The sequence below is a fragment of the Sorex fumeus genome, unplaced genomic scaffold (genome assembly GCF_029834395.1).
Source record: "Sorex fumeus unplaced genomic scaffold, SorFum_2.1 ptg000047l, whole genome shotgun sequence".
Classification (NCBI taxonomy): domain Eukaryota; kingdom Metazoa; phylum Chordata; class Mammalia; order Eulipotyphla; family Soricidae; genus Sorex; species Sorex fumeus.
Genome location: NW_026606104.1, coordinates 11,260,522 through 11,277,800, shown reverse-complemented (window position 1 = coordinate 11,277,800; position 17,279 = coordinate 11,260,522). Strand labels below are relative to the sequence as shown.

General features: G+C 43.9%; 1 protein-coding gene across 6 annotated transcripts in view; it reads left to right on the top strand.

The window, feature by feature from the left end:
* The window catches only part of LRRC8D (leucine rich repeat containing 8 VRAC subunit D), a 122,229-nt gene that overhangs the window by 15,120 nt on the left and 89,830 nt on the right, over nt 1–17,279 (top strand). For 4 of the 6 annotated variants that reach the window (XM_056122874.1, XM_056122875.1, XM_056122872.1 and 1 more), the window contains exon 2: nt 10,744–10,881. The exons of 1 other annotated variant lie outside the window; for it this stretch is intronic. The gene's annotated coding sequence lies outside the window, so the exon portion shown is untranslated. Of the gene's footprint in view, nt 1–10,440; nt 10,554–10,743; nt 10,882–17,279 lie in introns of those variants that run through there. One more of the 6 variants, XM_056122876.1, reaches the window with a different exon arrangement.

Here is a 17,279-nt window from a genome sequence, read left to right as displayed (position 1 = left end):
AAACAGTGCTGTGGCCGAGCGAGGAATTTGGGAAGAGGGGAGACAGCAAAGTCATCTGGGTGGCGTTCAGAAGGCCTACACTGTCTTGCTAGTGGGAGGGTTATTCATTCCCTTGCCATTTAAAGATTATTCCACGAAAGGGTCTGGAGAAATAAGTTCTATGTCTGTAGGCTCCTGGTGCTGGAGACAAGATTGGGAGAAACTGTTTGCTGCTGTGCGCCCCCCTCCTTCCTCCACTCCCCCCACCCCCCGGGGCTACAGTTGAGGATCAGCTGAGAGTTAGTGTCCATATTCTGGGCATATACTTCTCAGTATCTGACACTGTTATCAGACAGTTGACTGATTCCAGGTAGGGCCTAGGAAATGTGGTGAAAAGATCCTGAATGCAGGAAGATGAGGGACTGGTTCCTGCAGGCACTAGGGCATTGGGGAGAGGGTGCCTGACAGAGGGCAGTTGTGGGTTTGTCATTGTGTGTCATTTTTATAATCTGGGAAAGGTGCCAACAACCAAACTGTAGGGTTAGTCTGTCTATTTAAGTTTTATGGATTGCTTTTTATTTGATTTTTTTTTTTATAAATTTCAATCTCAGAATGTTGCCATCAACACGTATTTATTTCGCCAATCTTATCTCAGTGTAGTATGGCTCTGATCATCAGCTTCTATACTAAAATTTTCTTTTCTGTTTACTTAGAAAGAAATGGAGCAGGTGGGATTTCGTGAATGTTTGTCTCATCACTGGGGTTCTTTCCTAGAGCTTCAGATCCTGAATTTCCTGCCTAGGACTCATGGCCACAAGCAAACAATTCACTTCTTCACTCAGGAGTTAAATGAAGCAGTTTTCACTTGACAATTTGCTGGGACCCAGCCTGAATGTAGGCCATTATTTTCAAATACTACAGAGTCCTCATGCCAATCTTTTTGAGTTGTAAATCAGCTGCTGACTTTTAAATCATAATTTTGCTGGGAAGGCAAACAGTTCTACAGAGCAATCCTTTCAACATTAAAGAAATGATAAATTGTAATTTATGCTTAAAAAAATAATGTTAGTTCCAAGTTTTAACTCTCTTCTCCCGCTTCACCACTGTTCTTTAGCCTGCCGTATGTTTGCAAACCATTCTCATGACCTTCTGCTGTACGGCATATTTGTAATAGGGCCAGATTATACATACACCACTTACTTTTTCATCTGACCTCTGAATTTCAGTCTTTGAGCCCCTTCAGTTCTTTGCCTTTTGCTAACAAAGTTGTCTTGAAAAGAATATTATTTCTCATGGAACTTGACAGATGGCTTGTTGAATAGTAGGATCATACTCTGTGAAGCCCAGGCCTGAGCTCCTTAAATTTTAACATCTCTGGTTTGCTATTGCTGACTTTTTTCTTGTTTTGCATTTCAAGACTAGAGGCGGTTGCTACCCACTAGGCATCACCAGCCCCTCCCTGAAAATTAAAGGGAGCACAGAAATGAAACTGGACTCCTTGTTTTTTACACCTCCCTGTTAATTTAAGTCAATTGGCTTACCCTGGTTTGCCCTTTAACACCTCCCAAATTAGTGTTATGTGCAAATTTGATTATAATGGTGTGAATAATTTTCTAATTACTTTTGTTTTCTTTGTGTTTTTTTTTGTTTGCTTTTTTTCTTTGTTGCTTTTGAATAGGTATTTGATACTGTACTTGATGGTCCTTTTCTTCATCTTACTACTAGATGTATGCAGTGTTTTGTTGTTGCTTTTGTTTGTTTTTCTGGTTTAGTGTTTTAGTTGGTTGTGTGGTTCTTGTAGCCACATAAATTGTTGACTTCAAGATCTTCATTGGGGGATACTGTATCAAATGCTTCTCTCAGATCAAAGTCCTCCTGGTTCTTTGCATTCCCTTCTCTTGTTAATTTCAGCTCCTGAGCAGGTAGGCCATCCACCTTGAAATCTAAGGTTCTGATCCAGGGAGGAAACAAGCTGGTCTTACTACAAATACCATTCCCTTTTCAACTATTTACTTATTGAACAGTATAACAGAGCACATTATATCCCTGCCCTCTCCAACCAGTAGTTTCTTACTGCCTGTAGAAAAATCTGAAGCCTGTCCTCTTCCTGTCACTCTGCCTGCCTGTCTGTGGGCTGCATCCTGCAAGTTTCATGCTGGAGAAAGCAAACCCAATCTGGTTGTGCCCTGTTAAAATGTAGATTAAAAGTAGTCACTAGGCAGCCAGGATGCCCTTATTCAGGTGTTTGCGGGTGGTATTACTATGGGCAAATCATTAATATCTCAGTTTCTTTCCTGATCTCTATTTCTTAACATGGAGTAGGTGGTAATCCTTACCTCACTGGGTTGTTGTTGGGAGTAATTTAATACGTGTAAAGTGGTTAGAGTTTGTTTAGCTAGGGTTAATTTTTAAATGGTTGAATAACCTTTCTAGACCTTTATGATAACATTTCTGGGTTTTGTAGGTAACTTTGTTTCTCTTTCATGATACAGACTTTATCCATTCCATTGCTAAAGCAAATGAAAGTGATTTTCATTTGCAGGCAAAGCAAATAATAATCAGACAACCCGTAGGGCTTTTGCCTTGCGAGCAGCTAGCCTGGCCGAGTGGTGTTTGATTCCTCCGCCCCTCTCAGAGAGCCCGGCAAGCTACTGAGAGTATCTCGCCCACACGGCAAAGCCTGGCAAGCTATCCCTGATGTATTCAATATGCCAAACACAGTAACAACAAGTCTCAAAATGGAGATGTTACCGGCCCGCTCGAGCAAATTCATGAACAACGGGAGGACAGTGTTTGTTTTGATTTTGCAATCTTTTTTTTTTTTTAAATTGAACCACTGTGAGATACAGTTACAAAGCTTTCATGTTTGAAATTCAGCCATACAATGATGGAATACCCATCCTTCCACCAGTGCAAACTTTCAACCAAAGTCCCCACTATCTCCCCACCCCCATCCCAGTCCTCCTCCTGCTCTATGACAGACAATTTCTCAGATACTCTCTCTCTATTTTTGGGCATTATATTTTGCTTGAGTTTCCCCACCACCATTCAAGCCTCCCTTCCAGAGGCAGACACTAGATCATTTATTTTCCATTGCTCATTTTGCATATCATGAGAGGTCAGGCGGCCACTTTTGTAGCTGTGCCCTTCTGAAGTTCTAAGATTGTAAATGGTTGGGTTCCAAAGACATCTCTGTAGGGAGCTAATCCATTTTGGGATTCTATTGGGAGTTTCTGGGACCGGGCTGTTGGTGTGCCAGGATGGTTGTGGGCATGACATCTGGCATCAGGAGTGGATGGAGAGCTGGGGAGGGACTGCCCAGCTCCATTGCCGCCATGCGGCTTAGAGATTTAGTTCTGGAACCCACATACTTGGGCCTTGCTTGTGTAAGCTCATGGTCGCTGGGATTCCATCTGGAGTAGGCAGGATACTGCACCTGCTCCATTTGGGGTGCTCCAATGATATCTGCTTGGTATGGGACCCAGAGAAATCTCCGGCACTGTGCTGCCCTTCGGGACTCACTGCTGCTGTGTCTTTGGGTGATTTTGCAATCTTAAATTATTTATAAATTGCTTTCCTTCTTTTAGATGACATTAAACTAAGATTACTGAGAATTGATAGATTTAAAAGATGACTTATGATGTTACCAACCAACACATATGATATGTTATATGTATTCTTATATATTTCTGTACCCTCAGAAATTATTTCTTAGCAATAAATATTGCATGAAACTTACTAAAAACCCAGTCATACTTAAAAAACCCTATTAGTTGGGATTTTAATATATTGATTTTACTACATGACCAAGAATACATTTAATTGAAGCAAAGGCCAGAGATATAGTACAGGGATTAAGACATTTGCCTTGCATATGACCAATTCCACTTCAATCCCCAGTACACAGCCACAATGCCAGGAGTTGCTTCTGAGTAGACAGGCAGGAAGAGCCTTTAAACCCTGCTGGATGTGGCTCCCAAATTTTACTTCTTTCCCAAAGAAGTAAAATTGTAACAGTAATAAAAAATGGGAACAAAAACATCCACTACAGACAGTGACTTAGGCAAAAATGCCTTCCAAGGAAAAGTGTCTTTTAGGATAGTTTTTAGTCTATACCACACACCTAGCAATCTCTATTCAGTAAATAGCCCAGAGCTGTTTCTTGCCTATGCCAGGAACACTGTGAATATTTATCATTTGTGTAAAGGTATTTGCATTTAGTCAAACTTCTGTGGTTTCTTGTTATTTCATATTTAGGCTCATTAAATCACAGTACACTCATCAATATGATCCACTTTAGAAGTTGAAAGAATGAGAGGGCACTAGGGTGGAGATGTGGCATTGAAAGGACACATGCCTCACTTATCCATCAAATTTAATTGACCAATGGGTCTGTCTTAACTATTTTATAAAATAATACTCAGCTGCAAAGTAAGTTTTTATTTGACCTAATTTATACTGACTTATATTACTAAGGCTTCAGATCAGTTGACTGCTTTTAAATACATGTTTATAGTTTAACACAAATTTGGAAAAGCCATGAAGTAATACAGTGTAGTCAAAAGGGCACATTACAAGTTGAGTTCTAAAGCTGAGACCTTTCAGAGGTAAAGCTATGTAGCACAAAATGCGCTACAATTTACCCCAATTTACCCTAAATTTACCCCCAAATCTACCCACTCACTTTCTCTTCCATTTAAAGAAGGAAGCAAAGATCCAGAGGGGAGATTTAACTCCATTTCCTGCCACTTTGAGACAGGACTTAACATCTCTGATCTCTGCTATGTCGTCTTTTCCAACATAGTGGTGACGGCTCATTCCTGCAAAGGCAGTTCCAAAAATTCAGTGACATTCACAGGGTCTGTGAGGGTCCCCGTGAATGTGACTATGCCTGTGCAAGGTGCTCAAGTTCGTGAAGGCTATGTTTAGAAGCAGAGGAACTGAGCTGAGGGACAGCCTGCTCTGATCTGTACCTACCCTGGACTGTGTTTTTACCATGTATCTGGGATTTCCAAGCATAGCAGGTTTTCTCTCAGCTTCATTCATAGCAGAGAGAAGCCGGTGTTCTCAAAAACAACAACAACAACAAAACCAACTTTAGGCATAATAACATATAACAAAAGTCCTGTTCTCAAATAAGTATTTTTGTCCAACATTGGCCAAGGCTGTTTTTCCTCCCTGTCCTCCCCATTAATGTTTTATGAAGCAGCGTCATGGGGCACTTACTCTGTTGCTGTGTCTTGGAGCACTTCCTCTGTTGCAGCAGATTTTTTAAAAAGATGAATTGGTGCCCCTTGCTCCATTGTGCTAAAGGAAATGAAAGTCAGGCTCCTTGAAGATGGCTAATAATCCTCTGTGGGTAACTGGCACTTGGCGCCAAGGAGGTCTCCCTTGAAAGCCAGGGCCCAAGTTTTGCTGTAGCCTGGCAGTGAGGACAAGGCCAAGGAGAGTCTGTTTCATGAACCACCTGAGATGTGAAGACAGTGACTCTGCTATAAAGGCTTCTCGGGTATGGAAAAGCACTCTCGTAGGTAACCAGACACATCATCTTTTTTTTTTTTCATATTTGCAATGTCCATTTTCTTTGAGACCAGAGAGGCAGTACAGTGGGTAAGATGCTTGCCTTGAACTCAACCAGCCTGGATTTAATCCTTGTCATCCCATATGTTGTTACTGTGTCTGGCATATCGAATACTCTGGGTAGCTTGCCGGGCTCTCTGAGAGGGGCGGAGGAATCAAACTCGGGTCGGCCATGTTGGCCACTTGTAAGGCGAACGCCCTACCGCTGGGCTGGAGCGATAGCACAGCGGGTAGGGCGTTTGCCTTACAAGCGGCCAACATGGCCGACCCGAGTTCGATTCCTCCGCCCCTCTCGGGGAGCCCGGCAAGCTACCGAGAGTATTGGATATGCCAGACACAGTAACAACAAAGTCTCCAATGGAGACGTTACTGGGCCCGCTCGAGCAAATCGACGATCAACGGGAGGGCCTTTATTTTTTATTTTATTTATTTGCAATGTCCAACTAAAGTAATTCATAGCCAAGAATCCCAATATTCACATACCAAATTCTTGCAGCACACATTTTTAACTACCCAAGTAAACTCTTTCTTCTCTGGAAGGAAGAGAGATCAGCAGCAGTGTTTTAGGATATGAGTTTATCGTTTCCTGTTCCATACCCATTAGTTCTCAGAAAAGCCATCTCTTGTCACTTAATCTGGGGCCTTTCTAAAATGACTTTACAGTCTTGCTGTCTTCATCTATCAACTAAGGTACTTAGGGAATGGAAACTTTTAAAGTAAACTCCATATTGGAACATTATATTGCTAACACCCAATCACAGACAACTTCGTAACTGTATCGTACTGTGAATCAATTAAAAAAATTAAAAATAAAGTGAACCCTCAGGGTGTGAGAGACTGTACAGCAGCTAAGGCACTTGCCTAGTATGTAGCCGACCCGGTTTCAGTTGCTGGTACTGCATAGTGCCTGTTCCTTGGGCACAGAGTTAGGAGTAGTTCTGAGCACTGTCTGTATGCAAAAAAGCAAACCATAAATAAGTAAAATGAATGCCCAGAATTCCTTCAAAGTCTTGGAGAAGACAGTGGTGAATTACTTAACACTTTTTGATTTTCCTCAGCCTGTGAGGTTGTGATTTTAATCTTCTTTTCCTTACTCAGTCAGGGTAAGGGTGAAAAACTTTCCTGTGGATCTTAGAAGGGTCAGGGGGCTGAGCTGTGGTGAAGGATGCTGTGGTGCTAGGTCTATGGCTGTTCACAAGCGTGGCGAGAACCATGCCATATTAGGGGTATTGGTGGTCTATATGATAAACTTTGGAGCCCACTGCATGGAGTGGATGTAAATACATATTTTTGAGGTGAGGAGGGAGGGAAAACTGGGATTACTTTTACTCTGTGTCCGGTGGCTGTGCTAGAGGAAAGGTTTTGAATGCGGGTGTGGATGCAGCAGCACCTGTGCACACCGAGAGGGCTCGTCCAGAGACTCCCTGGATGCTGGGCTGTTTGCTTGCTGTGAAGCAGAACACACTTAACCTTAATGTCACAAAACATCAGCGCACAGCAGGGGGGCAAAATTGGTGAGTTTACTGTGGACCCTTCACACCCATGACTTTGCATTTCTCAGAACTAAGGGAGATTTTTTTAGAAGCTCGATTAGTTTTCATTTTCTGTGTTCGCAGACACAGAAACCAATTCTCTGCAGCTTCATTTCAATGTGGTTTCTTTTGCCTTTTCTTATGAATTATATTTTTTTCGGAGATTTTCCTTCTAGGCTTTTGGAGTTATAATGAGTAACAGAAATGAAAGCAGGGATACCAACCAGTATTTAAAATAGAATTGGATCTTTAATAACAGTAATTGGGACGAGAGAGATAGTATAGGACTTGCCTTGCATGCAGTCCAGTTGGATCCCTGGCACCACAGAAGGTCCTCTGGGAACCACAGGATATAGCCCCCTCCTCACTCCCCAAGTAACATAATCACTGAAAGATTATTTTTTACAGTGCCGAATATCAAATTTGTACCCAGGGCCTTACACATATAAGACACGTGTTTTACCTCACAGCCATATACCAGCTCCTGATGTGTTTTTTTAAATTTTAATATTTTAAGTTATTTTAATAAAAGATTTGGCACTGAGTGAAGGATTTAAAATAATGCTATGCCTGTAAACTATCACTTAAGCTGTTTTTGTTTTCTTCATCTCCATATACAAGGTGATGAACAGTTGTTTTGACTATAATCTATCTTTTATTCACATCAATTTATGTTTTTTGGAGGGCCACACTTGGCAGTGCTCAGGACTTTCTTCTGGCTCTGTGCTCAGGGATCTATTCTGGCAGTGTTTAGGAGACTCTATGTGGTGTTGGGTATTCAATCAACTGCTTGTAAGGCAGACATTGTACTCACTGTACCATTTCTCTAGGCCCCGATTGGTATTTTTTAATTAATCTGATTATTATTTGTTTGTTTGTTTGGGGGCATCTGCAGCTTCTCAACCTGTCAATACTCAGGGGTTACTCTGGGCTCTGCACTCAGGAATTACTCCTGGAGGTTTTTCCGGGGGACCATATGGGATGCTGGGATTGAACCCATGGGATGCTGGGATTGAACCCAGGTCAGCCACATGCAAGCAACTTCTCTTAAGAAAGAGAAGTTTTGTGATAAATTTTTTCTTCCCTGCTCCCTCCCTCACTACTTCTTCCTCCCTCTAGTTTTTTTTTGTGGGAAAAGAAATGGCAATGCACTAGGAAGAAGCAGTAAATTTGGGGGAAGAGATACAGACTTGACAGGTCTAAAATAGAGTAATGGAGAGAAAGAAAGAGAAGGCGGGCAGCTGAGGCAGTGCTGGATCCTGAAAGGATGTGAAAATCCCTTTGGAAGTTTCCAGTAAGGAGTCCTCATTAGATTGCATCTGCCTGAAGTATGAGAGTCAATCTCTGCCCTAGTGTCACTCTCCAGGGCCCTCCCTTCACATTTGAACTGCCCTGGCCCTCTGCTGCATTACTGCCACTCCACAGTCTCAGGGCTCAGGGAGTCAGTGATGGGAGGGTGAGGCAGGAGCACTGATCCTCATTCCTTACTCTCTCCAAGCGTGTCTGGGGTCTCATTGCTGCCTGCATCCCCGGTGATCTTTGAGTACGTGCTCCCTACCTGCCCCTTGCCCCGTGGCTGATAGCAACATACATGCTTCTGACAGTCGAATGTAGGCTGTGTACTAAAGCAGAAGGAACCAGAAGAGAGCATGTCAACAATTCTGCTGAGTGCTGAGATCATACAGGTTGTGTTTGTTTGTTTTGCCTCCATATTTAAAGGCCTAGTTTGAGAAAGAAAAAAAGAAAAAAGGAACTTGGGGAACAAATATCAGTCAGCTGATTAGGTTCTAAACTGAACGGACTTTGTACCGTGGTGTATAAGTGGCTACCCTAGAACCTTTGGAACTTCTGCCACCAAGCAATTCTGGAAAGGCTGACAGAGCCAGGGGTAATAAGGGGCAGGAGCATGGTGTCCTCTGCCCGAGTCACTCAGGTACACCTGACTCAGATGGGTAACACTGCAGGATCTTGTAAACCACAGGATCCATGGCAAAGGCAGTGCTAGATTGCAGGGGGCAGCTGTGCTGGACTTTTCTTCCACCATTTGCTACATCTTGAAAATTGTCAGTGTAGAGAAAGGGATCCAGAGTTTTGTGCTTAAAAGACATGTTTTTCAACTCTGCATTTGACTGCTTTCTGGCTGAGACCTGGACAGTTATTTCATTCCTCCCACCCTGTTTCCTCAGCTAGGAAGATGAGAGCAGGACTGCAGCTGTTGGCAGATGCTGAAGCTAAGCACTGTAGCACTGTCCTCCTGTTCATCAATTTACTGGAGCGGGCACCAGTAATATTTCCATTGTGAGACTTGTTAGTGTTTTTGGCATGTTGAATATGCCACGGGTAACTTGCCAGGTTCTGCTGTGTGGGCGGGATACTCTCAATAGCTTTCCAGGCTATCTCAGAGGGATGGAGGAATCGAACCCAGGTCAGCCACGTGCAAGGGAAACACCCTACCCTCTGTGCTGTCTAGGAGATTGAAATGAGATCTGATTACTGACCAGCTCTGCATCAGCCTCTCTCTACCTAAGTCTAAACTTTTTGTGTAAAATGATTGTTAATTAAGTTCCAGTCTCCATGTTGGGTTTTTAGGTACATATACCGTGGAAGCCATCCATGGTTAAAGGACCTGTTTATCAGAAAGACCTGGATGGTAACCAGATGGTTATGTGCAAGAAAAGGCAGGTTACAAGTGGAGCCAGCCACACCTGGGAACCCAGAAATCCAGCCCTGAGTACATATGCAAAGTCCTAGAGCAGAAACTCTCTGCATATGGCAGATTCTTAAGCCATCTGTTTACTGTTTTTTTTAAACAAAACAAAACAACAAAAACACCACCCTGAAATTCTCTGATGTCAGAGAGTAAAAAAAGTGAACTTTAAGCCCAGAACTTTGGAACCATGCTGGGATCACAGTTTTCTGGGAGAATGCACTCCTGTTGAGTCAGGGGATATGTAAGTAACGGAGGGCAGGAGGGCTGAGATGGACTCCAGTAGAATGGGGTCCCTGATCCCAGTAGAACCGGGAACCCCTTTTCTTTTCTTCTCTCACTCCGTGGCTGCTGTGTGCATGCTCTCTCTTGAGTCAGCCTGGAACAAGACAAGTCATTTCCCATCCTGAAACTGCGCTGTGGTGTGGTTACGCTGGGATGTGACTATTAACTTTACAGTTTTGCATAAATCCGGCCTCCACTCCCTGGAGAGGCACGGTCTGGTCTTGAACACCTTCCCTGGGGGGTGATTTTCCCCCACCCCCTCCCCGCAGCCCCCACTTCCCCCACCCCCGGGCTAGGGGCCGGCTCGGGGAGGGCTAGAAAGGAGTAAAACGAAGGTTTGCTACTCAGACCTTCACTGCGGGAGGAAGCTTGGTGTCGCGGCTGCCTTAGGTGCATGTGGGGAGGCAGTGGCTGAGCGGGCTGGAAACGGAAGGGCTGCGACGAGGGCTGCGAACCGGGAGCGCGCCGAGGTACCGGCAGGGGGAGGCCGGGGCCGCTGGGGAGCCGCCGTGCGGGGCTCCTGGGCTCCGGGGCTCCAGGGCGGTGGGTCGCCCGGGTGCGAAGCTTGGGCCACCGTGCACACTCGCCGCTGCAGCCCCCTTGCCCCCTCCAGCCCGCTGACACCCCGTCGCTCTTGTCTTCCCCGGTGTTTGCAAACAGGAAGTGCACGGCTGTCTGGAACGTGCTCCCGCGTCCCGGGATGGAGGAGTGAAGTCCCCGGTTCCAGCCCTGTGGAGCCCTCCCGAAGCCAAGTCCCCGGAGAGCGCCCTGAAGGAGCAGGGTGACCGCCTGGTCCAGGTGCGTGCGGTGGCAGTGGTGGTGGTGGCCGGGGGCAGCTCGCGGGGCGGGGGCCGGGGTGCTGGGGCTCTCACCGGATCTCCGCAGCCTCCCTAGGAGCGTGGCCGGACTCGCACCCTCTTACTGGCTGCAACCCCCCCCCCCCCCCCCCAGGATCTCAGCCAAACTCCCAGGGCGCTTCCACCCGGGGCTGGGACACCCTGCGGGAAGCCTGCTGCGTTGGGGGCCCGCCCCGGCAGACCTGCCTGCGCTTCCCCTGGGCGGTGCTTTCCAGTCCGGCTGGGCTGCTGAGTCGCCAGGCATCCAGAGTCCCCAGCTGCCCTCTCTAGCCTGGCTTCCTCCTCCTCCTTCTTCTTTCTCCCTGAAGCAGGGGCTCTTTGTTCCTTCACTGCGAGCCTGGGGTTGTCGCCTGGGGTTGTCGACACAAGTGTGTGTGTGTGTGTGTGTGTGTGTGTGTGTGTGTGTGTGTTGGGGAGAGAGAAGTGGAGGGTAATGAAGAAGAGTATTGAGGGTGTGTGTGTGGGGGGGGAGGGTCGCGAGCTAAGGGGAGAAAGAGGATGGCTTGTAGGTGAAGTGTAAGGTGCATTGGAGGGTTTCCGTGTCCAGGTGCCAACCCTCTCCTCCGCAAGGCTGGAAATGGCCCCCATCCCCACTCCCTGCTTCCTAAGTTTGGGAAGGTAGGCATGAGGGAGGAGTTCATTAGGCACATGACCCCCTCCTCACCGCCCCTCTCCCCCGCAAGGTAGCAACCAGGATTGGGGAGGTGAGGAGGAGTTTGATGTCTGGTCTGTTAACTCTGCCCTGACTGCCCAGGCTGGTCTGTTGAGACGGACAGATGGCACTTTCAAAGGTAGGAGCCAGCCTCTCCAGCAGTCATGAAATCCCGATTTTCATAAGAGTAAAATTAAGACGGACTCTGCAGACACAAGAGGTGGATATCACTTCCCCTCCATGACTTGTTTCAGCTCATAGGTTCCAAGGTGGAAAAGAAAACCACAGTGAAAAGGATTGATTTTAGGACAGTCTTTGGCTAATTGCCTTTTCCTTCCCTGGCTGCTCCTTTCTCTTGGTTCCAATGACCTCCCCCCCCCCCCCCCCATGAAAACCTCTCACCTCCCCTGTATTTTCTCCTCTTATTTTCCTACCTGCTGAAACTCCAGATTGAAGTAGAACACCCTAAAGGAGGTGATTACTTAAGAAGAATAAGTCTGATGGAAAGACTGTATGACCTCAGATATGAGGAAGAGTTCTGAACAATATTTTGAACATTTTCACCTTCTTAATTTTTATTTTGGAGGAACTCTGGGCTTGAGTAAAAGCCCAGAGGGGAAGAAAGTGAGATTCTGCAAAGAGCAGGAGGGAAGAGTATGGAGTCACACGATTTGAATGTGACAGATGCTAAAGAAAATTCTCGAAGTTGTCATCCAAACTGCACTCAACTTCTTCACCTTGTTGGGAGGCAGAGGACGGGGAGGCAGGCGGGAGGTGGTGGTGGTGGGGGAAGAGATGATAGAGGCTTCCTCAGGAAGCAGAGTTAGCTGTAGAATTTAAACTCATTATGTTGTGTACTGACTATGCCACTCTAATGCTGACGGTTTTCTAATGGGACATATTACACAATTTTGGTTTGTAAGTAGCATCTTTTATAGTCAAGGGCCAGTTAATTTATTTTCCTATCTCCCCCCTCCCCAACATTGATAGTATGCAAGCAATTTTAATTATATCGTATTATTTCAGTAATGTTTTGGAACCCAATTATTTTTAACATAGCTTTTCTCATCATTGTGGTAATGTAAGTAATTGGCATAATTGTATTAGCAATAAGTAACTGCCCCTCTCGGAGAGTCCGGCAAGCTACCGAGAGTATTCGATATGCCAGACACAGTAAGTAACTAAGATACACTGTGAAAATTGGGCAGTTTAGTTTTTGGGCAGATAAGGAGTTCTAGATTTTAACTAAATTGTGAAATGTACTCTTGTCAAATATATCTTGAAATTTAAAGAGAAAACAGGGGACCAGAGTGATAGTACAGTGGGTGGCACTTGCCTTGCCCAGGGCGAATCCATGTTTGATTCCTGGCACCTTCAAAAAATGATCCCTGAGCCCAGAGCCAGGAATAAGCCCCAAGTACTGCTGGGTATGGCCCAAAGCACAAACAAAAAAAATTGTAAAAGGAGAGTGGGTGGAGAAAACAAGTCATTTTGTAAGAGATTCTTGAAAGATCTATACAACCACAATATTTTGCCTCTATTTTTATACGTAGGTATAATCCTAGTTGTCTGGCTTGTTTAATTTCTTTGAGAGCATTCTTTAGCATCTGTCACTTTGCTTCAAGATAAAATAGATGGCCTTGTGCCCCTCCAAACCTGTGCCCTATTTAGGAACAGGATTTACTCCCACCCTAGAGGAATTTAAGTCCAGGAATAGTAATGTCTGGCTTTACATCCTCATTTTCTTGGTTGTATCTCATTGACAGTTTGTTTTCTCCTTTTAACATCCTGGTGAAATAGGCTTTATTTGCTCCATTTTATAGAAAGAGGAAATTGAGGCCGATAAAGTATGATTTGTCAGAGATTATATCTTGTTGGGTTTAAACAAGAGTCTTAATTTTGCCTTGGCTCATTTGTAACAGTTGCTGCCTAGGGAAGGGATTAAAATACAGATTCAGTGGTCCTTAGGCTTTTCCAAAGGGATCTATCTAATAAACATTGACAATTACTGTGGCCAAAGTCTCCAGATCTTTTCTCAGTCCTCTCTTCACCTAGGTACACATAAGTGTACATAGAAGGACATAGAGGGACAGGAGTTGTACATAGAGGGACAGGAGTTGTTTGATTTATTCCATGATTGTAAGTTTACACTTACTCTGTAGCTATGACTAGATTCAGTTGTGTTTGCATTAGTGTGATTTATTTTCTGGGACCAAAACTCTTTTATTTTGGGTAGGATAGGATGGGAGGGAGAGGGAGGGGTCCCCAAGTGTGCCAGGAGGTCTGAGAGCCCTCTCAGCAGTTCCTGGCCAATTCTAGCCAGTAGTTCATTCACAGTTCAAAGATGTAATGCTTTGAGGGCCTGAGGTATTGAGCATTATTTGGACCATGCCGAGAGGTGCCAAGGTACAGTCAGCCTGACAGGGGCACACCTGACTGTGCTCAGGGTTGTCTGGGGCTGAGTCCTTGCTGAGCTCGAAGGACCATGTGGGTGGTGCCAGGGAGTCAGCCTGGGTATGTGCCTTAACCCTTAACCCCAGTACTTTCTGGCTTTAAGAGGATTCTGGTTTATTTCTACGATAGTTTTAAAATAATGAAAGGTGCCCCTGGTTCTCTCACCGCTCACTGTTATATATACTGCATGTCGGCCATCCATAGCTCTGGTCAGGGAAACCCACTGAAAAGCTCATGTCACAGAGTGACATGAGAAAACCCTTACTTGCAGATTTTCAGTTATATTAACAATTTCTGAAGCACCTCCCAAATGGAAAAAAGTTTTTCATTAAAAAACTAAAAGTTGAGATTCATTTTATCTAGGGTTTTATTTTGCTTCTAGATAAATTAAAGTTTGGAATACATTTTTCCTTAGGAAATGTTGGACAAAATATCTATTTTATTTTCAACAGTTAGGATGTGTTGTAATCAGTAACTTCTCTTCTATAAGGTTGTGTCAAGCATAAAGAGGCAAGGAAGAAGGGAGGGAGGAAAGATTAAAAAAAAAAGTGAGTGGTCTTTCTTTCCAGAGAGAAATGAAGTGATGTATGTGTACTTTCTTAAGGCACACTGCACTACCATTTTTATCTGTGATAGTCAGTTTGCATTGGCTTGCTGAACTAGCTATATGTCTCAACAGAAGGGCTAAGGATGAAAGCTTTGATGTTAAAGACCAAAGAAAAATTAGTGGGCAAGAGAGAATTGGGAGATAAACATGAGTTAGGATTTTTTTTCTTTTCTTTTTTTTTTAACTTTCTTTTTTCTTTTCCTATAAAAATTTTCTCCCGTGAGAATTTTAAACAAAGTAGTGGTTTTCAGCCCTTATGAAATCAGGACAGTTCTGTTTAATACAAAAATATGTCAGGTATTTTGTCTTGTTTCAAAGTTTTACATACTACAAGTATTTAGTGATAAGGTTACCATTTAGTATCACTCAAGCAAATGTATATTATAAATAATAACCACTGTATGACCTTGCCTCTGTAAATAGTAACACATATGTTTGTGTTTATATAGATGCACTTGTGTGTGAGGAAGAGAGAGGCAGATTGAAATTTAGTCGGTAGACCTCTGCTAGCCTTCAGGTTGGAAATCAGAGGCAAAATTAACCAACTGCTGCAGGCTGCAAATACCTGTGTGGCAACTTAAAATGTATAGCAGATTATAAAATTTCCCAGCGGAATTCTTTTCTGTACTTAAAATAGCACAGTGGGTAGGGTGTTTGCCTTGCACGTGGCCGACAGGGCCGACCTGAGTTCGATTCCTCTGCCCCTCTCAGAGATACCGGCAATCTACAAGAGCATCTCGCCCGCACGTCAAAGCCTGACGAGCTACCCATGACGTATTCGATATGCCAAACACAGTAACAAGTCTCACAACGTTACTGGGCCCACTCAAGCAAATCGATGAACAATGGGTGGACAGTGCTGCAGTGCTACTTAAAATTAAATAGACTATGTGAAAACCCTGACTTTGGATCCGATCCTATTTCTCAGTTATTGTTACTAATGGTCAGCTTTTGAAATCTTGCTCTTTCATGGGTTACTGGATCTCTCCTCAGTTTCTTTTCCTCACTCTTCTCCTGTGCCAATTGCCCACACGTGCAGTCTGGAATCAGTCCCAAGATGCTGGCTCACCACTATCATAACCTCTGCCACCTTCATTTCTCAGAAACTGAAAGAGGCTTCCTGGCCATAACCATAGTTTTGGGATGGTTTATGGTAGGGAAGATATTCTTCATCTCTGTCTTGTGGTAAAAAACAAAACAAAATTGATAAACAAGTTCATATCCAAGCAGCCTCTCTGGTTTCCATGACTGTTGCTGTAACTTTGGTGTTTTGCTAAAAACAGGTTAGGCCAGACACCAAAATCTATTAGGGTTAGCACAGGATGTTACTTTTCTGGTCAAAGCAAAATCACTTCCTATTATTGAACACCTTGTGTGTTCTAGACACTTGGCAAAGAGTCTGCCCAGTCCTCCTGAAATGGACTGGAGAGGTTGTGTGCCTGTCTCATTGGTAAAGAAAGTGAGTCAGGCATGGATGCAGCTAAATCAAGTCCTACGGACTAGCGAAAGCCTGAACTGACATCCGGGACTGTCGGTCCCCCACTGCATCTGTCACTCCCCACTCTGGGGTTTGCTCTTCTGTATATCTGCTTCTTTCTCTTTCTTTCCCTTTACTGAAAAATAGAAGGGATGACACTTGTTTAGTCTTACCCACATTTTCTGCAGCGCTTATGTTAAAACCACAGAAAATAAGTAGTGGTAAGAATACAGACCTGAGAGAGTCAACATTTCCTGGATATTTGGGGTTTTCTGTGGCCTCTACTCATTTTTTCCTCCTAGGTATATTGAATCTCTTGGCTTCCATTTCTTTCTACATGTGTTGCTTGTTTCGGGGGGCACTTCTAGCTCATTGCGTGGGGATTGCTCCAGATGGTACTCAGGGGCATCACAGTACAGGGGATCACTCCAGGTCCTTCTGTAGCCAGGGATTACACTGTCGCCTTCTGAGCCATTTCCCTGGTCCCTATCAGAGTTCTTGAGGCAGCTTGCCCACTAGCAGTATTTCTGGGTAAGTCTGAAATTTTACTAGAAACCTCGTGGATTATTTTCAGGTTTCTATCATTATCAGTGTTGCACAGCGATTATTTCCATTAACAAATTTGCTGAGTTTGCTGATCTAAGACATGTTAATTATACCTCTTAGTTTAAATTGGTCCTATTTTGGATTACGAGTAAGGTTGAGTATCTCTTCATTTACTTAATCTCCTTTTATTCTGTAGATTGGGTCTTTTTTTCTTCAAAGAATTTTGTGGAGTTTCTTGATATCTAGAAATTACTCTTTTAAGCTTTATAAAGTGTGACTACTTTTACTCAGTATGTAACTTGCCTGATAAATTCATCTATGACTGTCTTTCATTAACGGCAGCAAAAATATTTTATTTCCGTGTATATAGGCCTATCAATTTTTGAGTCATTAAAAAAAATCTCCTAATCTGGATTTACAAGAGTCTCACATGCTTTATTAGCTTTACTTTTATTCGAATTTTAAAACTAGAATTTATCATATGAAACATAAAACTTTTTATTTTTTAAAATGGTCATGTTTTGTGAGTCAAAATACTTTTTACCAAATAATTTCAGCTTTCTACAGATTTTTTTTTTGAGCACGGGTTTGGGGCTATTGACA